Source organism: Carya illinoinensis, chromosome 16, assembly GCF_018687715.1.
Source record: "Carya illinoinensis cultivar Pawnee chromosome 16, C.illinoinensisPawnee_v1, whole genome shotgun sequence".
NCBI lineage: Eukaryota > Viridiplantae > Streptophyta > Magnoliopsida > Fagales > Juglandaceae > Carya > Carya illinoinensis.
This window is the reverse complement of record NC_056767.1, coordinates 2,175,792-2,202,966: the sequence shown is the minus strand read 5'-3', so window position 1 is coordinate 2,202,966 and position 27,175 is coordinate 2,175,792. Positions and strand designations below refer to the sequence as shown.

At 39.0% G+C, this 27,175-nt stretch overlaps 1 pseudogene; it reads left to right on the top strand.

Moving 5' to 3' along the window:
* The first annotated feature begins 896 nt into the window (after nt 1–896).
* Nucleotides 897–27,175, top strand: LOC122299604 (annotated as a pseudogene).

Sequence of the window (27,175 nt, the reverse complement as noted above, 5' to 3'; positions counted from 1 at the left end):
ATAGTTAATGGTAGTTAGCCGACTCAAAAGCTGTACCGTAGGCTTATTTGAATTTAGAGATGGGGTAAGAAAATTATAAATAAAAGTTAAAATTTAAATAAAATATTATTAAAATATAATTTTTTAATATTATTATTATTTTGAGATTTAAAAATGTTGAATTGAGATTTGAAAAAGTTGAATTGTTTATTATATTTTATGTAAGAATTTAAAAAAATTGTAATAATTAGATAAGATGAAACATTTTTTAAATCCAAACGAGTTGATTTTAGTTTTTGTTCAAATTTGAGTGTTTAAGCGCGATATTACTCATGAAATATTTAGAGATATTTAATATTTAAATAGATATTTAGAGATCTTAAAATATTTATTGTTCATTACTCACGTATATTTAGTAAAGAGAGTGCTAAGATATAAAGTGATTATATAAAAATAAATTTACAAACTGACGTAGTTTTATATAATTTATTATATTAATTTTATAATAAAATTAAAAATAATTTTACAATCTAACGTCAAACTTTTATGAATTTACTTAATTTATATAATATATTTACTACTAAAGTATTTGTCTTTATCAAAATTACAATCTACTAAGTTTGTTGAGATAAAGATATCTTCTTACATGTCAAACACACATTTAAACTGAGGATTTCTACAATGAATTTTCCTGAGAGTAGGTTGCTGGATAGCATCGTAGAAGATATCATGTTAATTTCCTAGTTTTGGTGTGGCATATAATATAGCATTCCGACGGGAAAGTTTCCGTCTATTTCTCTCACGATCACTAACTACAAGAAATAGGACACGAAATACTGCATTGGAATGACCATTGCTGCTGGCATATATTGTATCATTTGGACGGCAAAGTTTCCATCTATTTCTCTCTACAAGAAATGTCAATTCTTTCTATTAGCCAGACAACATCTTCCTCAACCATGCCACCCTCTTTAGGTTCTCCAGCACGCAAATCATCTGATTCAGAAGAGTCCTCTAGAGGGTATGTTCATGCAGTATCAGAGGTTGGCCGCCTTCTCCCTTCAGCAAGCCGCTGGAACTCTATAGAAATCGATTTTAACATTATCCCTCAATCTATGAATGGCTAAGATTCGATCCCCTCTCGATTATGAAAATCCTATGATTGTGATCTAACTATCACTGATAGAAAGTACTTCAAACGTTTTATTATCATTTCAATCTCAGTAGCCTTTGTAATCCTAACTCTTGTTCTGTTGATTCACTTTTTGCCTCAAAAACAGCTAATATCCACTGATGAAGTTAATTTACAGAATAGTCCCCAACTCAGCTTAGATGACAAAGGCTAGCTTAGGTCTTTTATGTAATTTAGCAATTAGTTATTTTCATTCTGACACTAGCTGAGATGTACAGCTCTTAGTGGTAGGGTTAGTTATTTTTTACAGACTGTGAATATTCCCTTTTGGATCGTGATGTACAGAGTGCTACATATACCACCTCTCTATAATTCTATTTTTTCAGTAACTTTTATGAAAGAAATGTAAAGTTCTTCTACAACTTGAAATTCCTTCTATTCTCTGTGTCATGTTTCAATATTTCTTACATGGCATCATATCAGTAAAAACAAACCACCATGACTACTGAAGATTCCTTCAAATCCTCACCTCCCCCAAATTGATTTCTCAATTTCAATGATATCACCAACCCCTATCAACTCGACCATGGAGATAATCCATTTGTTTCCCTTGTCTCTGAACTTCACTGTTGATAATTACACAACTTGGTCTTGGGCTATGCAGAGAGCTCTTCGAGTAAAAAACAAGTTGGGTTTTATCAATGGTGAGATTTCTAAACCCACCAACCCAACAAATCCCTTACTTGAAGCTTGGGAACTGTAACAGTCCGCCAGAAATTCAATTGTGAAATTTCTATTAACTTTAGGAAGCTCGTGAAGATCCCATAAGTTTTTACGAATCCATTAATCATATAGGTTTTTGTCTAACTCCATAGGTAGTGTTATTATTTACTATGGTATTAGAAGTGTGTTTTTGATTATTGAAGATAGTTAGAAGTGTCAAAATGTATTATGGTTTGTGCCATTAGATTCGGAGGGTTATTTAAGGTCTTATGGCGCAATAACATTTTTTTCATATTTTCGGACAAAACGTCTGTTCAAAACTGTAGATATTATTGGATAAAAATATCTAAAACTAATTTTGTGGATATTATTAGATAAAAATATTTTAAGCTAATTTCGTGGATATTATTGGGTAAAAATATCTTGAATTGATTTTTGTAGATATTATTATGTAAGAAAGTCCTACACTCCACTCTCACTCCAACCTCATCTCTTCCATATCTCATCCATAAGTATCTCTAGCCACCTCTCCCCACGAAATTATTTTCATTTATACTTTCCATTAAAAAAATATCAAACACTCTCTCTCGGACAGCTTTTAGGAGTTCTTTTGCATGCCCATTTCGAAGTTTTTGTAAGTGTTTTATCATAAAATCTCCTTCATATAAGTTGTTCCTTTTTGAGTCTAGTTTACGTGAATATCTTATTTATCCCATTTGAAGATCATTTGGTCAGTCAAATATTATGTAAACTATAAAAAGGTCATTCTGGAAGATAAACTGGAGAATATGTTATAGTTTAGAGTTTTTGACCAAGCTAATGGATAGATATTGGTCCGAAATTTTTATGGAGTATTTTTAATATGTATATATGACTATTGGTTGAAGATTTTTGCATGATTAAAGGTTTTGATGAAATATTTTCTCAGATTTAGAAACTTAGAAACTGGAAGAGGAAAAACAGTTTCTGTTTTGAGAAAGTTTAACTCTTCGGTGGTCTAAACCTATTCCAATGACTTTGATAATTTTATTGGAGGATTCTAAGCATCTTATATACATGTTATATTATTATTTTGAAAATATTTGATTTTAGTTTCAAAGATATGAAATTTTATGCAAAGAGATATTCAGATAAGCCAAAGTGTGGATGTTCTTGGCTAAATTTATGTTTTGGTTAATTTTTAACCATGTGATCTTGAATTAGAAGCTTATATATATTTTAGGATATCTTTTTAAACCATGTGATGGTTTGGTTTGAAGATCACATATTTATAAGTCGTAGATCAAAAAATTGATCAAACCAAGTTGGAAACAAAAATCAATAGAAATAGCATAGAGAAATTTCGGCCCTATGGAGTTTTAATAGTTGTGATTAGTTTTAAATTTTTCTAAATTGATATTTGAATTGAGGATAAAATTTACATGATGCATGTAAATTTTGGTGACTTTTGGAGTTAGTATGCAAAATCCTTAAGTTATGGGTAAAACGGTCATTTTCTTACATGCAGAGAGTAAAATGGAAATTTTACTCTTTAAGTTAGTATTTTCTATATTTCAATTTATTAGTGATTTAGTGCTAACTTTTAGAATCACTAATTATAGTTCCTCGTGATCGCACTTAAAGTTTCATAAGAAACGCGGAGATCGAGGTAAGTTAGCTTTTAACTTACTAGCAGTCTACTATGTATGTGTGCTACGTAAAGGAACTACAATGTATGTATGTGTGTTATCATATATGTCATGCCATGCCAAGTTATCACGTAATTGTCTATTATACAGAATTTATTCTGTCATCAATTTTTATCTGTTACATAATATATTGTCATGTATTACTGTACCTTACAAGTACGTCATGCTAAGTATACCATCTATTACATGTATGTCAAGTCATGTAATATTTACTGTTGTAAGTATGTCATGTTAAATATGTTGTCTATTATATATTATGCCATGTTACGAAATGTTTCTATCTCAAGTTGGTCATGTATTTCAAGTTATGTTCAAGTCACGTTATGTTACGTCAGGGCATCAGTCATTTCGTATTCCAGTCACGTTTCATCTTGATTACTTATGTATAGGATCACAGCAATTGTGACGCATACACTACGTGAGACACATCAATTGTGACACGTTGAATACATGGGGCCACAACAACTGTAGAGTATGTATTTAAGCAGTTAAAGAATAAGTTTCCGTAGAATACATGGGGCCACAACAACTGTGGAGTATGTATTTACACGTAGAATACATGGGGCCACAACAATTGTGGAGTATGTATTTTTCATATTTAGTCAAGTTTGTGTAGAATACATGGGGCCACAACAACTGTGGAGTATGTATTTACACGTAGAATACATGGGGCCACAACAACTGTGGAGTATGTATTTACACGTAGAATACATGGAGCCACAACAACTGTGGAGTATGTATTTTTCATGTTAAGTTAAGTTTCAGATCAAGTTCATGTCAAGTTAAGTTAAGTTCATGTTTCAATTTGAGTTATGTCAATTATTCTATGTTGTACGCCAAGTTATGCTTTAATTACTTATGAATTTGATTATGCATTTATAATTTTACTGTCATCCATGCATCATTAGCTTGTGTGGAAGCTTTTTGTTAACTTACTAAGATTTGTAATCAAATCTCACTTTGGTAGCCCCAACTACCATTCCCCCTGAATGGTAGATCTTGTTACAGGACCTGAAGGAGAATTAGGAGCTGATCAACTAGACACAGTTGACTAAGCGATAGTGCAACGTTAATGTTAATATAGTAGTTAACGTAAATTACTACTTGTACAATGGAGTTGCATCTCTAGTACTTTTTGGATCATAACCATTTTGAACTAGTGTTGTGATCTGTTAAATGAGTCTTTATGTATGAAGTATGTTTTAAGCATTTGGGATATTTTCAATTTGGTGCATAGTATTGCTAAAGAAAAAAATTATCCGCTGCGAATATTGCATAATGTTAGATGCATGTTAGGAACATTGCATCTTATATGTCATGAACGGGGGCAGGTAACCTTGTGTTGCATGTCTCGACGCTTCAAATGTCCATCCGATCCCAAACGGAATTTGGGGGCGTCACAGGAACGCTGCAATGACCTTGTAACTTCTTGGTTACAAAATTCAATCTCTTCTTCCATCAAGGCTAGCATTGCTCTTGTAGATGATGCTTTCATGGTCTGGACTGAGTTGCAGGAGCATTTTACTCAACAAAATTGTGCACACATCTTTCAACTTGAAAATGCACTAGCTGGACTGCAACAAGACCACGATTCAGTATGTATCTACTATGGAAAACTGAAAGCTCTATGGGATGAACTCAATGTGTTTGATCCATTGCCTGATTGTAATTGTGGAAAACTCAAAATCCTCTTGGATAGATACCATAGGGACTGTGTTATTCAATTCCTAATGGGCCTTAATGATTCCTATAATAACTCAAAGGACCAAATCATGTTGATTGATCCTTTACCATCCGTTGGCAAAGTTCTTTCCATGATCCAACAATAGGAAAGGCAACATCTCATGTTGAGTGGTTGCCCCTCTCTTGATTCAATGGCCTTAGTTACAAAGAGATTCTATTCCCCTTCCAAACTAAATGTCTAAACTGGCCAACCCTCTAAAAATCGCCCCTATTGCACCCATTGTCATCAATCAGGCCACTCTATAGACACCTGTTACAAGGCTGGAAATGCTGAGCTACCTACTTGTACACACTGCAATATGAGTGCTCATATAGCAAAGAAATGCTACAAACTTCACGATTATCCCCCTGGACACAAGTTTTTCAATAGAACTAAATCATCACCGTCCTTTGTTAATTTTGCTTCTGCTGATCATGATGAAGACTCGAATCCCAGGGTTGGCTTGACCAAGGAGCAATATCACCAATTACTTAGTCTGTTGCAGCAAAAGGAGCCTTCAATGATGCCTTCATCCTTTTCTAGCTCGACCAAGACATCCTCTTGCCAATGCAGCAACAACACCCACTATGTCTGGTATCCCTTTTTTCAAATATGCTAAGCTTCCTTGGATAATCGATACAGGTGCTATAGACCATATGGTCTGCAGCACCTCTCTTTTGACAACCATCACTGATACAATTTCTTATTCTGTAAAAATGCCTAATGGAAATGAAGCACCTGTCACACACATAGGCACAGTCCAGCTTGGAAACCATATTCTTCTCCAGAATGTCCTATGTGTTCCATCATTCACATTCAATTTAATTTTAGCTAAAAGGCTTGCCAACTCACTCTCTTGTTGTCTTCTTTTCTTTTCTAATTCTTGTTTTCTTCAGAACCTTTTGTTTTGGACAACGATTGGGAAGGGTGAAGTGAGGCATGGACTCTATTATTTGCAGCATATTGAAGTGCCTCCAACAGCTCTTGCTGATCATCTTTTCAAGCTTTCAAATAAAACCAACTTTGTCTCAGCCTAATGCTTAGCAATTCTTCACTACCAGAACTTTGGCACTATAGACTTGGTCACACTTCTTTTTCTTGGATGTCTTTAATGAAATATCCTCTTGCAAGCACTGAGATTTCTACTTTTAATGAAGTTCCTTGTTGCATCTGTCCAATGGCCAAGCAACATTGCCTCCCTTTCCCAATCAACACATATACAACTTCAAGAATTTTTGAACTTGTCATTTGTGATATATTGGGACCTTATTTTGTCACTGCCCACGATGGATCTAAATACTTTCTCACTATTGTTGATCATTTTTCTAGAAGCACTTGGCTGTATCTTCTTAAAACAAAATCTCAAACTCGACCCTACATTGAATCATTTTGTAACCTTGTTGAAACTTAGTTTGATGTTAAAGTCAAGACCCTAAGAAGTGACAATGGTGCAGAATTTAAAATGATAGAGTTCTTCAATCAAAGAGGCATTTTTCACCAAACCAGTTGCATTGAAAATCCCCAACAAAATGCCATTGTAGAACGTAAGCACCAGCACCTTTTAAACATTGCTCGAGCCCTTAGATTTCAAAGTGGTCTCCCTTTAAAATATTGGAATGAATGTGTCTTAACCGCTCCATACATTATCAATAGAATTCCTTTCCCTCTGCTGCAACAAAACACCTTATGAATTACTCTTTAATAGCAAACCCAAATACATTCATATGAAATTATTTGGCTGTTTGTGTTTTGCATCCACAATCTCATATGGCCGAACCAAGTTTGATTTAAGAGCTAGAAAATCTGTCTTTCTAGGCTACCCATTTGTTATCAAAGGATATAAGTTGCTTGATCTTGATACCAACACTGTTTTTACATCTAGAGATGTTGTCTTTCATGAGACAACATTTCCCTTTCTTCACCTCAAAACTTCTGACCCTATACCAGACTCCTCTCCCAATTACAATCCATTTCCAGCTGCCTCTTCCCCCCATCACATTTCACCTGCATTCATTCCATCAACTCATTCTGATCTCCCTATTACCCCAAATCCATCTTCTGTTCTTGAGTTGCCCCCTTCTTCACCTTCATCAACATCCACTCCTCCAACAGAAACACTGGCTTCTACCCCTCTTCCCATCCGCAAGTCAACAAGGACTCAAAAGGCACCTCAATACTTGCAGGATTTTCACTGTTAGCAGGCCCACTTCACCTCTCCACATCAATCTTTAGCCAAGCAATCCTCCTCTACTCAAGGTACTGCTTTTCCTTTACAAAAATCTCTATCTTACCATCGATTATCTCCTGCTTTTGCTGTTTTCTCCACTTCCATTTCCTCTAAACTTGATCCTTAAACATATAATCAAGCTGTCAAGGACTTGAGTTGGTGCGAGGCCATGTAGGCTGAACTGGATGCTCTTGAGTTCAACAAAACATGGGTATTGACTAATTTGCCACCTGGAAAAGAACCAATTGCTTGTAAGTATGTTTAAAAATCTAAATTTCATTTGGATGGTACTATAGAGAGGTTAAAGGCCAGATTAGTGACCAAAGGTTACACACAATATGAGGGGATTGATTATCACGAGACTTTTCTCCTGTGGCCAAGATGGTAACAGTTAGGTGTCTTCTAGCTCTTGCAGCCATGAAAGGTTGGCATTTGCAACAATTTGATGTGAATAGCCTTCCTTCATGGAGAGCTAGAAGAGAAAATATACATGTGTAAGCCACCTGGCTACACCAAAGGAAAACTTGGACATGTTTGCAAACTTCTCAAGAGTTTGTATGGCCATAAACAAGCATCTCGTCAATGGCATTCTAAATTTTCAACTTCACTTATTCAATATGGTTTTCAACAGTCCAAGTCAGATTATAGTCTCTTCACAATGCTTCTTGGAAACACTTTCATAGCTTTATTAGTGTATGTAGATGATATAGTTGTTGCTAGCAACTCTCTTGATTGCATCAATTCTCTCAAAAGTTTTCTGAACACACAATTCAAGATTAAAGACCTTGGTTCACTTCGATATTTTCTTGGCATTGAAGTGGCTAGATCTACTCAAGGGATCCATTTGTGTCAAAGGAAATATGCCCTTGACATTTTGTCAGACTTAGGCACCCTTGGATCCAAACTTGCCAAGCTTCCTATGGATCAAAATCTAAAACTCAGCAAGGATTCAGGTTTCCCTCTTCATGATCCTAGCATCTACAGAAGACTAGTTGGAAGGCTCTTGTATTTAACCATCACTAGACCCGATATTAGTTTCTCAGTTCAAGTCTTAAGTCAATTTATATCTCAGCCTACTGATGCTCATCTACAAGCTGCATACAAGATTCTGAAATACTTAAAGGGCAATCCAGGCCAAGGAATCTTACTGCCCTCTTCCTCTTCTTTCCAACTGCAAGGGTATTGTGATTCAGATTGGGCTTCATGCCCTGATACCAGAAAGTCCATCACAGGTTTTTGCATCTTCCTTGGGAACTCACTTGTCTCTTGGAAGTTTAAAAAGCAAACAGTTGTCTCTCGTTCATCTGTAGAGGCTGAGTTGAGCCATGACAGCAACTTGTTGTGAATTTACTTGGATCAAATAGCTCCTAGTAGATATGCACATCTCACACTCACATGCTGCCATTCTTCACTGTGATAACCAAGCAGCCTTACATATTGCTGCTAATCCTGTCTTTCATGAGAGAACTAAGTACATTGAAGTAGATTGACATCTTATTCGAAATAAAATTCAAGAAGGAAGCATTGTGACTACACATGTTCCTACTCACTCTCAATTGGCTGATATCTTTACTAAGACGCTCTCCTCTACAGTTCTCAATGCTCTCCTTTCCAAGATGGGAATAGTTAATCTCTATTCTCCATCTTGCTGGGGGGGAGGTATTAGAAAATAATGATCATAAGCAGCAGCTGATATCCATTGATGAAGTTAATTTACAGAGTAGTCCCCAACTCAGCTTAGATGACAAAGGCTAGCTTAGGTCTTTTATGTAATTTAGCAATTAGTTATTTTCGTTTTGAAACTTGCTGAGATGTACAGCTCTTAGTGGTAGAGTTAGTTATTTTTTACAGACTGTGAATATTCCCTTTTGGATCGTGATGTATAGAGTGCTACATATACCACCTCTCTGTAATTCTATTTTTTCAGTAACTTTTATGAAAGAAATGCAAAGTTCTTCTGCAACTTGAAATTCCTTCTATTCTCTATGTCCTGCTTCCATATTTCTTACAAACATACCCTTAATGTGCCTTCAAAGAATCTGACGCTTGCATTAAGCCAAGCTCTAATTTTTTTTTATGCTCAAAAGTGTAATATTTTGCTATATTAAGCATATCTTATACAAAATGATCATATCTTTTGATTTCATTTTCTTCAACTGTTCATGTAACTGATTGAAAAGTACTTGTTCTTTTAGCTGGATGTTACCAAAAAATAGTCCGGTGAAGTTTCGAGGAGATTCAAGATTGCTTGATGGGAATTCAGGCAATTCCCATGTGGACCTTGAAGGTGGTTTCTATTATTCTAGCAACAACATAAAATTCAGCTTCACTACAACTTACATTGTTACCCTTTTAAGTTGGATTGTCATCGAATATCATGAAAAGTATGCTGATATTGGTGAGCTCAAACATGTTAAGGACATCATAAAATGGGGAAGTGACTACTTGCTTAATTTTTTTCCTCCCCAAAATGCAACTTCAGATGCCATCATATTGTATTCTCAGGCAAAAACATAAATCATCGTACCTGATATTTGAAAATTGAATGACAATATTCTTTGTTTTGCAGCTGAAACAAGACTTAATTAAAATAATAATGTTTTCTGCCTCTTAAGTTGTAGCTAAAACAAAACAAAATGACAATCTTTTGACTTTGTGAGTTCAGGTTGGAAGCACTAGTAATGAAACCCAGAACACTCCCAATGACATAAACTGTTGGCAAAGATCAGAAGACATGACTTATCAGCGTCCTGTTTCACAATGTGGGAGCACAGCTTCAGATTTAGCTGGGGAAATCGTTGAAGCATTATCAGCTACATCATTAGTATTCAAAGAAGATACAAAGTACTCCAACGATTTGGTTGAAGCAACAGAGAAGTTATTTGAGATTGCTTCAAAGGTAGACTCCACTAGTTAGGGAACATACACCACAATTAATGCTGCTTGTGCAGGAGATGCAAGAAAGTTCTATAACTCAACCGGTTTCGAGGATGAATTACTTTGGGAAGGAACTTGGTTGTTCTTTGCTACAGGGAACACTTCTTTCCTCAATTATTCTACAACCGGAACATATAACTCATCCGTGGCCAAGGAAAAATCTTCTAATAAAGGGGTTTTTTTACTGGAACAACAAGCTCACAGCTAATGGAGTAAGTTTATAAATCTTTATGGACCATTTAGAAGACCATGATTATATACAAGTTGGTGTGGATTTGTTAAATTATAAATCTTTATATTTTAAAACTTTTTGTTGGGGTTATTCTATATCGATTATGGAAAGGTCTGGTGGTCAATTTATAAGTGTGAGGAAAAACTTCACCTCTTGAACTAGATTTTGAGGTTGTGAGAGGCCCAAGACCACACAACACTAGTATCAGAGCTCAGGTTTACTAACAATCAGGTCCAACAGTCTGCAGAGAAATGGGTTGTCGTTGTCTCCAACCCAGCTGAGCCTGATATGTGAGTGGGAGATTATTTGGATTATTCTACATCAGTTGTGAAATGAGTTGGTGGTCAGTTTATAACTGTGAGAGAAAACCTTACCTCTTGAACTAGTTTTTGAAGTTGAGAGATGCAAAACCAACCAACATTTATAACATGTGCGAGTAATCAAACTTAACAAGTGGACTCATCAGGAACTATAACATTTAATTAAATGAAATGTGAAGTATGCAGTTAAGGTTTGAATTCCTAGAATTACGTGCTGATATCATATTAAATCTTCACTTGTATCTCTAATAAAAATAGTTAAATTTATTCTCTCTTTCTAACAGATTTTTTAGTGGTTTCATAACTAGTACATTATTTTAGGTTTTGTTAACTCGAATTTGATACTTCCACGATCTTGGTTACCCATATGAAGATGTTTTCACATCGTCGACAAACATGACTGACTCTGTCATGTGTTCTTATCTTTCTTGACAGAGTATGAGAGAAAACAAGTATTGTTGTATTTCATTGATAATAAAAACATAGATGTACATGGCTCTATTTATAGAGATACAAGAAGAATCTTTCCTAAGCATATTTATAGACAGTTAGTGTGTACTGCCAAAAATACAATGCAATATGCAGATCTAGCATGTAATATTCCTTTGCCAAACGGTTACAAAAAATGCCAGAGTGCACACACCAAGCTTCCTAAGTAATTCCTAAAGGTTCTAGATCGGTTTCTGCTGTGTTGGATGTTTGCCATGTAATTTGTGATTTGGAATCCAACGTGGATGGCTCAATATGCCCCCTCGAGCCAAGCGGGGTATCAACAATAGTGAAGCTCATTCTAAGCAGTTGAAACCGTGGTGCTGCAAGGGGCTTTGTGAGAATATCAGCCAGCTGGTCTTTTGATGGTAGAAAGGCAACTTGGAGAGTCTTGGCAACAACTGATAGGTAGGTTGCACCAAGATTGTCACACCATAAAAGAGGAGTTTTAGCAATAAAAACGTGCAATTCTTTTATAGATTATGGAACCAAAGTAGCTCAATAGTAGTGTTGGTGAGAGCCTTGTATTTAGCCTCAGTACTGGAGTAAGCAACAGTGCGTTGCTTGCGAGATGACTAGGAAATTAAATTTCTACCCAAGAAGATACAAAAGCCACCCGTGGAGTGACGATCATCTGGGCAACCGGCCCAGTCCGCGTCTGAGAAGGCTTGAATTTGAAGGGGGGAAGACTTATGAATGAAGAGACCAAAATTCAGAGTTTGTTTAAGGTATCTAAGGAGACGCTTGATAGCTTGCCAATGTGAGAATTTTGGGTTATGCATAAACTGGCAGATTTTGTTAATTGTGAAGGCAATATCTGGGCGAGTGAGAGAGAGGTATTAAAGATTCCCAACAATACTTCGGTACATAGTGGAATCAGAAAAGGTTGAGGTGTCTAAAATGGAGAGGCGACAAAAGGGAGCCATTGGGAAATTAGTGCCCTTTGCAGAGAGCATATTGACCTGAGAAAGAATGTCACGTATATACTTCCATTGGGAGAGTAAAATACCAGTTGAAAAATGAGAGATTTCAATACCAAGAAAAAACGACAACTGACCCAAATATTTAACAAGAAAAATAGATGACAGAAAGGAAATAAGATGATCAGTCTGAGAGGAATGAGAACTTGTCACAATTATATCATCTACGTATATGAATACATAGATAAGCACATATTTGCAAGAGTAAACAAATAAAGATGGATCTGCCTGAGAAGGTAAAAATCCATACTCACAAAGGCGGGATGAGAGTTGCGCGAGGTGCTTGTTTAAGGCCGTAAATGGCCCTGTGGAGACAACAGACATACTCGGGGTGTTCAGGATGAACGAATTTGAGTGGTTGAGCCATGTAAACAGTTTCTAAGAGATCTCCATGAAGGAAAGCATTTTGGATGATGAGTTGTCGAAGAGACCATCCATGAGAGATGGCAAGAGAGAGGACCAAGCGTATGGTTGTCGGTTTGACAATCGGGCTGAACGTCTCCACATAATCGACACCTTCTTCCTGGTGGAAACCCTTGGTGACAAGTCTCTCCTTACGTCTTTTGATGGAACCGTCGGCATTGTGTTTGGTTCGGAACACCCACCTACAACCAATAATGTTAGAGGAAGGGGATGGGGGAACAAGGGACCAAGTGTTGGTCTGAAGTAGAGCTTGAAATTCCATACTCATGGTGTCACGCCACTCAGAAAATCATGAGGCAGTGCTATATGACAATGGTTCTTCAGGGACATCAATGGTGAGAGTAAGGCAGTGATGAGTTTTTGGGTAAGGAATTTGGCCATGGGTGAAGAGTTTTGGACGTGAGTTATTTGTTTTAGATCAAGTAATGATTGGCGATCGTGGAGGAGGAGGTAGGGGTGGGGGTGGTGGTATGGGAGGATTTTGAGTAGACAATGGTTGAATGATAAAATGGGTTGAGAAGATGAATCTGGGTGAGGGAATGGAGCTGTTTGGGGGTGAGGGTTATCGTGCATCGGGTTTGAGGTATGGGATGAATCCGTTTGGGAAGAAGAAGGTGATAAAGGGCTGACTGGAATGGGGTTGGAAGGAAATGGACCTTGTGGCTGCGTTGAATTTGGGCCCATGGCAGGAGGAATGAAAATGGGCAAAATGGTATGGGTCTGCTGCATTGGATTGGAGCCCGAATTTGAATGAGAAGGATAGGGAAAGGAATTCTCAATAAAAATGATGTCTCAAGATATATATAGCCGATTTGTGGGACCATGTAAGCACTTGTATCCTTTGTGTACCTGTAATATCCGCTTCTTCTTTCTTCTTCTCTATTTATGAGCCTCGATCTACATGTGGAACTTCGGTCTACATGTTGAGCTTTGTCCTACGTGCTGAACTTCGATCTAGGTATTGAGCCTTATCCTAAGCGCTATACCTTGATGGCGTGTTAAAAAATTTATCCAGTGGATTTCGAAGTAAGATAGATATTTTAAAGTTTACGGATATTTTAAATATTATGGAAATATCTATAGGAGATATTTTTAGTATTATTAGATAAGCTTTTTTTTAAAGTAATACAATTATAATATTTTAATGAATTCTGAAAATATTATAATTGTGGATAATTACTTAGATTAAATGTTTTAGTTGTTTTAAAATATTAAGAGGTTTAACTTTATGTTGAAAACTCTTAACAAATTTAAATGATTTTATTTTCTTTGAGTAATTAACAATACTTTATCAATTTTATATAATGATGAAGAAATATTATTTTATAAATTTTAGTTTATAAAATAACATTCTATCTTAATTCTTCTCAGTGTCTTATTTAAGACACTTACGTATTTTCAAATCAGTATTTAAACTTATCGTTAGATGGTTTTGAGGATCTCGAAGCTAATGATTTAGATTAAATACCCATGCCCCTTTCTTTTCCTCCTCACTTTTTTTCTTTTTCCTTTTCTTCCTTCTCTTTCCTCTCTCTCTCCCATGCACATCCAGCCTGAACACGATTTCCCTCCACTGTTCGGTTCAAGCTTTCCAGCCGGCGCTACCTCTAGTTGCCGTGCCCCACCTCCACCTCCGGCATGATCCCCCCCCACCAGCGACCACTACCTCACTGGTGGTGAGCTACATCGGCAGCCCTATCTCTCTTATTCTTCCTCCAAGCAAATGGGTTTTACACCCTTTTTCTTCTCATTGAGCCACCATACACGGCTGAAACAACCATCAAGCACCACCAATGGATTCACCACTTCATGGGCTTTCTCCTCATATCTTTCTTTTCCTCTAATTCTCTCTCTTTCTCCAATGGGTCTCCATAACCTTAGTTTCGGTTGCACCGCCGTGCACCACCGTACACGGCTACCCACAGTGTTTCACCACCACCACCTTGTTCCTCTTATCACCATGATCTTCTCCAATAGATTTCATGTCCAAAGGAGTTATGAACAGCTCTCACTCTCCCTTACTCTCCAAGGTCGCATTTCACTTCTAATGGTCGATCCGCCGCTGTGAGCCACCGTATGGCCACCACCTTACCACCACAGCTCCACCACATCTTCCTCTACCTTCCCCTAGCTTCTTATGAAGTTTTATGGCCTCCATCTACCTCAAACAAACTTTCACCATTTCGGATTCACTGTTTTCGGCGTGATCCGCCTTGCTTCGCCACCTTTGACCACAACAAGGGCACCTTGAGCCTTTTCAAGACCACGCCTAGCTATTTTTAAGACCAAACCGCCACTTTATATGGTGGACAGCCATCGTATGCAGTGTTACCACCACGTACGACTCCTCCGACGCTTGATCGTGACGAGTAGTGAGTAATGCACGAGTTATCCCGTCGATGGTATAACCCTCTATTTTTAGTTATTTACGTTTATAATAGTTGATTGGTTGGACTGTAGACCTTGTAGTTAGTATTTGTGGAGTTCACTGCGTAGTTGTGAAGTGAAGTACAGTTGTGAAATGTTGGGCTTAATTGTATAGTATTGTGGATTGTGATGTGAAGTGGGCATGAGATAGATGCCGTAGTTGTGATACGGCGTGATGTGTGAAAGGAGTACGCATGGAGCGTACTCCATGTACTGCAGTGATGCATCGTATGACGTGCGTTGTAGTGAAGTGTGGCGTAGAATGTAGGGGGTGCGTGTGGAGCATACTCCGTGTTGTATGGCGATGCACCGTGTGGTGTGCATCACGTTAATAAGTGTTGTAGTGAAGGGAGTATCGTGTAGTGATGCACCGTGAGGCATGTATCGTAGCGATATGTGTTGTAGTGTGGATGGAATAGAGTTCACATAAGTGTACTCTGTATTATGTCGTGATACACTAGAAGCCGTGTCACGAAGGATTGGATGACGTAGCAGAGAAGTGTGGAGTGTATGATGTAGCATCGGGAATTATGTAACAGTGTCCTGAAGCAGTGGTAATGTGGCTGTAATCCAAGGTGACAGGTGGACTTGAGGTTGACTTGTGGCTAAGAGTATAAGGAAGTGGTGAAAAAGTATCAGAGAGTGCAGCAAAAGCATGATGGGCTTCGTGCTGTTATTTGAGAATTTGTCTCGAGCTGCATAGTGTGACAAAGGCGCATTTATGGATGCAGTTCTCTTGTTAAGTGGCGGGAACTGTGTAACAGTGTCTTGAAACAGTGGTGATATGGCCTATAGTTCAAGGTAACGGGTGTCACCTTATAGTTGACTATGACTAAGAGTATAAGGAAGTGGTGGAAAAGTATCAGAGTGTGCAGCAGAAGCATGATGGGCGTCGTAACATGACTCGTGATTAGTCTCGAGCTGCGTGACGTGACATATGTGCATTTGTGGATTCAGTCCTCTCCTATCAAGTGTTGGGATGAACTTGTACAGGGCTGGGAAGTAGGAAGAGTCTTATCAACCGGGTCTGAACAAGTTGGTTTTGGAGTATGGAGCTTGTTTATACAAGCGAACGTTCATTGAAATTATGAGTTACTTTTAAGTGATAAAAGGGGATGAGATACAGGTGTCTCTGGTGAGACACGAGTGTCGGATAGGTTTACCATATGTAATGGGTAATCTGTTTTCAGTATGGTTACATGGTATTTTAGCCCTAGAGTTGGCTTAAATTCATATAGCCTGACTGGATGGAAATGAGGATTTAGTATGGGCTAGGATACGTGAAGGCAATAATGGGTAAGTAGTCTAAGGTTAGGATGCATGACTCTGTCGGTCGGAATCATGCGTCGGATTATGGAAATAGAAGAACGAGACAAAGGTCTTAGTCTCTTAACTCTAAGGTGAATCACGAAGGTTCACTTTAAAGAATAAGATCCCGAAAGTTTTAGCATAGTAAATGGCACGTAAGAGCCCAGGGATGGACAGAGAGTGTTCTAAGTGAGGCATATTTCTATTTTTAAAATGGTTACTTATGCATTAGAAAGATGATGACGTAAGTTATGTTTATGTATGTAGTTTGCCATCTGATACGCACATGAATGGACTACATAGATTAAGTATGGCATGAAGTCCAGGTAAGTATTACGTTCATACTCTTCTAGAGTTTTTCTTTATACAAACAAAGAAGAAGATGAAAGTTTTTCTCTAAAAGGAAAATGAAACTTTTCTCCACGAATACACGTTTACGAAAGAAGAAGAACGAAACATAAGTTTTCAAGTATAAGTACATAACGGCCTTCCTTGGCAGTCCCTTTTTACGCACCCAAAGTATGTACATGTATGCATGTGAATGGATGTTATAAGTAATACGTATTGTATGAATGTTCATGAAAAGAAACGGAAAGAACCTTTAAAAGACAAGTAAGAACTGTTAAGGACCGTAAGGACTGAAACTGAAATGAAAAGAAAGAAAACTATTTTTTTCTTTAAAAAAAAAAAAAGAAACTTCTTTTAAAACAAATTTTATGAAAAAGAAAGAAAACCATTTTCTCTTAAAGAAACTTCTCTTAAAACAACTTTTACAAAAAGAAAGAAAACTATGCTTTAAATAACGTGAAGAAAGTGTTTTAAAATGTCCATTTGAAAGTGAGGCTTCAGCCCTATGTTTAAAATGTCCCTATGAAAGATGATATTTTAAATGATGCCATGAAAGATGACTTTTTCTAAAATGACTTTAATGAAAATTATTTTCTTTTAATATGGCTTTTATGAAAGAAACGAACTAAAGAACCGTAAGAACTGTGAGAATTTAAAATAAAAGAGTGGATTGAAAAGGAAAAGAAATGACTGAAAAGGAATGAACGAACTGAATGGATGATGTATGAAAATACATAATGGCCACATGGACTGGAATGGAAATGGTACTAATGAATGGACTGGACTAGGCAGATTGTAATGCCGGGTAAGTAGTACTGGTAGTGCACCCAGTGCTACACCCTAATGGAATGGATTCCCAACCCATGGCCACGGGCGGAATCAGGTCTAAAAGACTGCTAACCCTAGCACACGGGCGTAACAGTGTACTATGGTCAATGAAAGTGATAAAAATGAATGGATGCATGTTAAGAAAGAATGCATGTATGTATGGATGAACGGAATGCATGAATGTATGTAAGTAAGAAAAGATGAGCGTATGAATGTATGTATGTATGCATGAATGTACGTAAAAAGACGTATGTATGAACAGACTCTTTAAGAAATTAAGGCAGCGATGCGTGGGGAATTGTTTTAAATGAAGAAAGCATGTTTATAGAGAAAAACTCCACCTTGCAACGTTTTAAAATGAAAAGAAAGACGTATGCATGCTAAGTACAATATGTATGTACGGAATGATAAATGCATGACTGAAAATCTATGTTATTATATTTTGACTGTATGAAGTAATGCTTACGAGTCATCGACTAATTTTAATTTTATGTGTGCCCTCCCAGGCATAAGATGAGCATGACAGGTCAAGACGGGCACAGTCCAAGGGGAAGAGCACAAGGCATGTTTTATATGTTTTATATGAAAGATATTAATTATGAAAGTTTAATGTTTTCCACTGTGATCTTTTAATTAAGAAAATGAATTTTATTTATAGTATGGAGTCTTTTGTATTCTTGTATGAATGGAAAAGAAATTGAAAATGAATCATAATTCCCGTCAATTTTTATCAAAATCGTTATGAAAAGGACCCACCATAAGGACGGGCATTACAGTACCGGACTATATCCAAGAAAGAGACAAGAGAGGGAACGAAAATGGATTTTGTGATTGTTGTAGGGCCAAAGATTTGGCCAACATTCGGACCCAAAAACTTTAAGAAATGAATAATCTGGGTCTTTGTTAAAGAGAATGAGGTGTGGTGACTTGTTGTGAAGGGAAGGTGAGAGGAGTAAATTGATACGGTAAGTTGCGGTATGAAAAGCATCAGACCAAAATTTGTATGGGAGAGATGCCGTTGCTAATAGAGCAAGATCAGTTTCAACGATGTGGCAATGCTTTATCTCGACCACACCATTTTGTTGGTGGATGTGAGGGCATAAGAGTCGATGTATAATGCCTTGGGATTGAAGGAGAGTGGTTAAGGGTCGAAATTCTCTGCCCCAATCACTTTGGACAATTTTAATTTTAGTATTAAATTGTCGTTCAACATTTTTTTGAAAAAGAACAAAAGTTGATGTGGCATCATCACCCTTAGAAGAAAGTGGATAAAACCAAACCAAGTGTATCGGCTATAGTCATCAACAAAAGAAATGTAATACCGAAAACCATCATGTGAAATATAAGGGGATGGTCCCCAAACAACTACAAAATTAAGTGCAAAGGCCCTAAGGACCGATTAACATTAAGACTGAATGGTAATTATCTATATTTCGCAAGTGGACAAGTAGACTAGAAAAGGGAAGTCTGAGTGGGAATAAATGGTAAACACTTGGTACGCAAAATGTGAGGCACAAGCCGAAGAGATGGGTGACCAAGTTTGTGATGCCATTGAGCAGCTGAGGTTCTTTCACCAATAAAGGCAGCAGGATATGAGTTTGTTGTGGCTGAAGGAGGAAAGAGGTAGAGTCCATTATGTGTTGGTCCTTGGAGAAGAAGATTCCCGGTTTGCTTGTCCTTCACAGAAAAATGTAAATCATGAAATTCAAAGAAAACAAAGTTATCATGGCAAAATTGATTCACAGGAACTAAGTTTTTGGTGATATGAGGAACATGTAATAAATTGTGAAGAACAAAATTAGAGGATGAGGAGGAAATCCGAGAATCACCAATGTGAGATATTTTGAGAGTCTTACCATCATCGATAGTGATTTGCTCAGGGCTAGAAAATGGTTGGGAAGAGATGTTTAAGTTGTGAAGGTTGGAGGTTATGTGGTTTGTGGCAGCTGAGTCAGGGTACCATTGGGAAGAAGTGTTGGATTGTGAGGAAGTGTAGTGAGCTAAAGGAGGTTGTGGGGAGTTCTATTGATAGGCTTGGTCAAATCGTTAGTAACATTGTAAGGCAATATGACCCAGCTTGTTACACACTTGATAGATCGGTTTGTTGGAAGTCGGAGATGGAGAGGAAGGGGGAGAACGACCACCACGAGAATCATTTCTCCCACCGCGAAAACTAGTGCGACCACCTCGAGAGAAGAAAGAAGTCATGATATTAGCTGCTGGAGTTGGAAGAAGGCCGTGCTGAACTGAGTTGAGGGACGTACGACTTTCAAAATTTAGAAGAAGATTAAAGAGTTATGTTGAGGTTATTGGAGTCGCACGGGTGGAGACAGATGTTATGAAGGATTCAAATTCTGAGCTAAGTCCATTTAATAGGTAGGAAAAGACTTCAAAGTTGCGGCCGTCATCGTGTCAGATAGATGACAAACTTTGTGATAGTAATCAGTGATAGAGAGAGAGCCTTTTTTTAGATTGGTGAGTTGATGATGGATTTGAAAAATCCTGGCCTAAGATTGAGAAGTGAACATAGTTTCAAGAGTAATCCAGAGTTCGCGAGAGGTGCGGGAAGAGATTGATTGAGCAAGTATTGGTTTGGTAAGAGAGGATAGAAGAGAACTAAGAAGAAGTTGGTTGAGTTTGTGCCATTTCAGATATGTTGGGTTGCTTTGAGGGATTAAAGAGGAAGATGGAGAAGCTGAGGCAGAGGGAAGTATCAGAGGTGGGGGTGGGGTGGAGCCATCGATGAAGTGAAAAAGCTCTTGGCCATGAAGATAGGGGATTATTTGGGCTTGCCAAAGGAGGTAGTTGTCAGAGTTTAATTTGACAGAAACGAGATGTGAGAAATTGGCTGGAAGCTGAAGAGTGGGTGAAGAAGAGATAGGTTTTTCCAAGGGAGAACCATCGCTAGACATGGTGAAGAAGAAAGTTGAAGAGAAGAGAATAGAGAAAGAAAAAAGATGTTAGTCACGTGCGGCTCTTGATACCATGATAGAGTATGAGAGAAAACAAGTATTGTTGTATTTCATTGATAATAAAAATAGAGATGTACAGGGCTCTTTTTATAGAAATACAAGAGGAATCTTTCCTAAGTATATTTACAGACAATTAGTGTGTACTGCCAAAAATACAATGCAATATGCAGAGCACGTAATATTCCTCTGCCAAATAGTTACAACAAATACCAGAGTGCATACACCAAGCTTCCTAAGTAATTCCTGAAGGTTCTAGATCGGTTGCTGCTGTGTTGGTTGTGTTGAGTACTGTGGAGTCTGGTCCACACCGCTAGAGCGGAGGCATTGGCCGCTCGAGCGAAGTCAGGCAGAGTCAAACGCTCGATGTCAGCTCGACAGTGAGCTCGAGCAGGAGGAGTTCGCTCAAGTGGAGGCATTGGCCGCTCGAACGAAATTAGGCAGAGTCGAACGCTCGACGTCAGCTCGACAGTGAGCTCGAGCGGGATGCGGAAGGGAAGTTCGCTCGACGCGCGCTCGACACGCCGCTCGAGCGAACATGCGATTTAGGGATTCCGCCGTTTGAACTATATATATGATTTTTTGCCTCTTAAGTCCGTACAGAGCAGACACGAAAACACTGTGGACGAACAGTGTTGTGACCCATCTTGTAGTGTGATTCCTCAATAATAAAAATCCTCTGCAGCTCCCATGGACGTAGGCAATTTGCAGAACCACGTACATCTTGTGTCGTGTGTGATTGCGTGTGTGATTGTTTTTTCTCGTTCGGTATTATTTTTCAATTCATTGTCATCGTTTTTCACAACAATTAGTATCAGAGCCAGGTTCGGGTCTGAGGAGAAACGATGGGTGGAGATGAATTGAAGGTATCGAGGATCGAGAAGTTTGATGGCACGGATTTTGGATACTGGAGGATGCAGATAGAGGACTACCTCTATGGGAAGAAACTTCATCTTCCACTATTGGGGCAGCAACCGGAAAAGATGGATGATGCTAGTTGGAACCTGTTGGATCGACAGGTTCTGGGGGTTATTCGATTAACCCTGTCGAGATCCGTTGCACACAACGTCATCAAGGAGAAGACGACGGCGGATCTCATGGCGGCTTTGTCAGGTATGTATGAAAAGCCGTCAGCGAATAACAAGGTACATCTGATGAAAAAGTTATTCAATTTGAAAATGGCAGATAGTACGTCTGTTGCACAACATTTGAATGATTTTAATACTATCACAAATCAATTGTCGTCTGTTGAAATTGAATTTGATGATGAGATACGTGCACTGATACTATTGGCTTCATTGCCAAATAGTTGGGAAGCCATGAGAATGGCCGTTAGTAATTCTGCTGGTAAAACTAAACTGAAATATGATGATATTCGTGATTTGATTTTGGCTGAGGAGGTGCGCAAGAAAGATTCAGGCGAGACCTCGGGTTTGAGTTCAGCCCTAAATGTTGACTCTCGAGGGAGATCACATGACAGGAATTCAAACAGAGGAAGATCAAAATCAAAGTACAGGGGCAAGAGCAAGTCGAGGCCTGGTCAGCAGGCAACTTGCTGGAATTGTGGCAAAGCTGGCCACATAAAGAAAAACTGCAAAAACCCCAAGAAGACGGAGAATGATAGTGCTAATGTGGTAACTGAAGAAGTACAGGATGCACTATTGCTTGCAGTTCATAGTCCAGTTGATGACTGGATACTGGATTCAGGGGCTTCCTTCCATACATCTTCCCACCGGGAACTAATGCGGAATTATGTTGCAGGTGATTTTGGGAAGGTATATTTGGCTGATGGTGAGGCTTTGAACGTAGTGGGGATGGGAGACATTGACATTGCACTCCCTGGCAAGAACAAATGGACCTTGCAAAAGGTCAGGCACATTCCTGAGTTGAAGAAGAACCTCATTTCTGTTGGGCAGCTTGATGAGTGTGGTCATTCAGTGGTGTTCTCAGATAGCACCTGGAAGGTCACAAAAGGGGCATTGGTACTAGCTCGGGGTAAGAAAACTGGTACACTTTATATGACTACTGGTTTAATTGACACTATTGCTACTACCGTTGCAGAGAGCACAGCAGATTTGTGGCATTGTAGGCTTGGCCATATGAGTCAGAAGGGTATGACGGAACTTCTGTCTAGAGGCAAGCTACCAGAACTGAAGACAGTTGATCTCGGTATGTGTGAGAGTTGTGTTATGGGGAAACAAAAGAAGGTCAGCTTCTTGAAAAGTGGCAGGACGCCAAAGACAGGAAGACTTGATCTTGTGCACACAGATGTGTGGGGTCCTTCTCCAGTTGCATCTCTTGGAGGTTCTCGCTACTATGTTATGTTCATTGATGACCATAGTAGGAAGGTATGGATTTATTTTTTGAAACATAAATCTGAAGTATTTAATGTTTTCAAAATATGGAAAGCCATGGTTGAGACAGAGACAGGCTTGAAACTGAAGTGTTTGAGGTCTGACAATGGTGGTGAGTATGTTGATGGCGGGTTCAAGGAGTACTGTGCAGCTCTGGGTATCAGAATGGAGAAGACCATTCCTGGGACACCACAGCAAAATGGAGTTGCTGAGCGTATGAACAGGACTATTAATGAGCGTGCTAGAAGCATGAGGTTGCACGCTGGACTACCACCCACTTTCTGGGCAGATGCAGTCAGCACTGCCGTTTATTTGATAAACAGAGGGCCATCAGTTCCACTGGATTGTGGATTGCCTGAGGAGGTTTGGAGCGGGAAAGAGGTTAAGTTTTCTCACCTTAAAACCTTTGGTTGTCTTTCTTATGTGCTTGTTGATTCTGATGCTCGTAGTAAGTTTGAGGCTAAGTCAAAGAAATGCTATTTCATTGGCTATGGAGACGAGGCATTTGGCTATCGTTTCTGGGATGATCAGGGTCGGAAAATCATAAGAAGCAGGAATGTGATTTTCAATGAGAAAATGATGTACAAGGATAAGTCGAGTACAGTTTCTGCAGTAGCTCCTCAGGGGTCCGAGTTTGTAGGATTGGATGACCTACCAGAGGTCACAGTGCAGTGCAGAGATGTGAGTGACGGGGAGAGTGGGTCTAGTGCACCCATTCCTATTATTCCGCAGACAGTTTCAGAACCGTCTACTCCTACAGTTGCAGTTCGCAGGTCAGTTAGGACTATACGTCCTCCACAGCGTTTCTCACCTACTTTGAATTACATTTTGTTGACAGATGGTGGAGAACCGCAATGTTATGAAGAAACCTTGCAAGATGAGAATTCTAGCAAGTGGGAGCTGGCCATGAAAGACGAGATGGATTCCTTGCTAGGGAATCAGACATGGGAGTTGACAGAACTTCCATCAGGGAAGAAGGCATTACACAACAAGTGGGTGTACCGGGTGAAAACTGAGCATGACGACAGTAAGAGGTACAAGGCTAGACTTGTTGTAAAAGGCTTTCAGCAAAAGCAGGGTATTGACTACTCTGAGATCTTTTCTCCTGTGGTAAAGATCACAACTATCAGGATGGTACTGGCTATGGTTGCCACTGAAGATCTATTTCTTGAGCAGTTAGATGTGCAGACAGCTTTTCTTCATGGAGACCTTGAAGAAGACATCTACATGCACCAGCCTGAGGGGTTTGTGGTACAGGGAAAGGAAGGTTCAGTTTGCAGACTGAAGAAGAGCTTGTATGGCCTGAAGCAAGCTCCTAGACAGTGGTACAAGAAATTTGACAACTTTATGCACAGTGCAGGGTATATTAGATGTCAGGCAAATCACTGTTGCTATGTCAGGCATTTTGACAATTCTTACATTATTTTGCTGTTGTATGTGGATGACATGCTTATTGCAGGGGCTAGTATTGATGAGATCAATAATCTGAAGAAGCAGATGTCAGAGCACTTTGCAATGAAGGATTTGGGAGCTGCAAAGCAAATCCTTGGCATGAGAATTGTCAGAGACAGAGTTAGAGGTACGTTGAGACTCTCACAGGCTGAGTATGTGAAAAAGGTACTCAGCAGGTTCAATATGGACAAGGCCAAACCAGTTGGCACACCCTTGGGAAGTCACTTCAGACTCAGCAAGAATCAGTCACCAGAGTCAGAGAAGGAACGAGATTACATGAGTAAGGTTCCTTATGCCTCAGCCATTGGTTCACTTATGTATGCTATGGTTTGCACAAGACCGGATATTGCCCATGCAGTGGGAGTTGTGAGTAAATACATGAGTAACCCAGGAAAGCAACATTGGGAAGCAGTGAAGTGGATTTTGAGGTACCTAAAGGGTTCCTCAGAAACCTGTTTATGTTTCTCTGGAGAGAGCTTGGAGGTGCAGGGCTATGTTAATGCTGATTTAGCTGGAGATATTGACAGCAGAAAGAGTACCACGGGCTTTGTTTATACACTTGGTGGTACTGCAGTGTCATGGGGTTCTAATTTACAGAAAACAGTTTCTTTGTCTACAACAGAAGCTGAGTATATTGCAGTGTTAGAGGCTGCAAATGAGATGGTATGGCTACAAGGCTTCTTGGAAGAATTGGGTAAGAAGAATCAGAAAGGCACTCTCTACAGTGACAGTCAGAGTGCCATATTCCTTGCCAAGAATCCAGCATTCCATTCCAGGACCAAGCACATTCAGATCAGGTATCACTTCATACGGTCATTGTTAGATGACGGACAGTTGTTACTTGAGAAGATATGTGGAAGCAAGAACCCTGCTGATATGTTGACAAAGGGTGTTACGCTTGAGAAACTGAAGTTGTGCGCAACTTCAGTTGGTCTTCTAGAATGAAGACAGGAGCAGTGAGTTGCAGAGGTGGAGGATATCATATTTGAGGAAGACGGCGATACAGCGAGTGTACCAGTCTCCAAGTGGGAGAATTGTTGAGTACTGTGGAGTCTGGTCCACACCGCTCGAGCGGAGGCATTGGCCGCTCGAGCGAAGTCAGGCAGAGTCAAACGCTCGATGTCAGCTCGACAGTGAGCTCGAGCAGGAGGAGTTCGCTCGAGCGGAGGCATTGGCCGCTCGAGCGAAATCAGGCAGAGTCGAACGCTCGACGTCAGCTCGACAGTGAGCTCGAGCGGGATGCGGAAGGGAAGTTCGCTCGACGCGCGCTCGACACGCCGCTCGAGCGAACATGCGATTTAGGGATTCCGCCGTTTGAACTATATATATGATTTTTTGCCTCTTAAGTCCGTACAGAGCAGACACGAAAACACTATGGACGAACAGTGTTGTGACCCATCTTGTAGTGTGATTCCTCAATAATAAAAATCCTCTGCAGCTCCCGTGGACGTAGGCAATTTGCCGAACCACGTATATCTTGTATCGTGTGTGATTGCGTGTGTGATTGTTTTTTCTCGTTCGGTGTTATTTTTCAATTCATTGTCATCGTTTTTCACAACAGGTTGTTTGCCATGTAATTTGTGATTTGGAATCCAACGTGGATGGCTCAATATTTCTAAACAAGACTTCAACAAGACACAAGGTAAATATCTGTTTTGCAGAAACTGTGTGCATTTAAGTACATATGAATGCACACTTTGGGAATATCTCTATGAATATATACGTAAAAGAGCAAATATATAGCCCATTTACTTATGATTTTTTCACATAAAATTCCTTTTGTAGGTGGATTGATCCTCCTAAAGCCTAATTCTGGCACAACACTTCAGTTTGCGGCAACAGCAGCTTTTCTAAGCAAATTGTACAGTGACTACCTTGATCTTCTGCGTAGATCAGGTGTGAACTGCAAGAGTGATGGTTTTTCTGTGAATATGTTGAGGAGCTTCTCCATGTCTCAGGCAAGAACGAATTAATATCATAATAATTTTGAGTCCTACTCCTTAATTAAATGGGTTCTTTAAACGAGAAATATTTGGTTCATGAAAAGTTATCATGAAAGTAAAATTCAAAAACGAATGTGGCTTATTGTGATAAGTACATCAGATTGTAAAACTTTTTTTTATTATAAAACAGATCTGTGAACAAGTTCATTGTAAACCTGCCTCTTCTCTTTCCGATAAAGTTCATTTATTTGAATAGCTTATGTTTCCTTTCATGTTGTACCCTTTTAGGCTTATTACATACTAGGACAAAATCCAATGAAGATGAGCTACGTGGTTGGCTTTGGAGACCATTTCCCAACCCAAGTTCACCACAGGAGTGCATCGATCCCTTGGGATGGTAGAACTTACTCTTGTGAAGAGGGAGCTAGGTGGCAAAACTCCATTGCTGCAAATCCACATGTTCTTTTGGGAGCCATGGTGGCTGGACCAGACCAGTTTGATAATTTCCTAGACGAAAGGGATAAGCCATGGTTCACTGAGCCAACCATCGCTAGCAATGCTGGTTTAGTTGCAGCACTGATTGCACTTCATGATCCTCCTCTCCATTCTTCCAATTCAAATGGCTTTAACTTGGGCATAGACCAAATGGCTATCTTTAGGAATATTCATTTAGTTCTTGCAGGTTCTAATTAA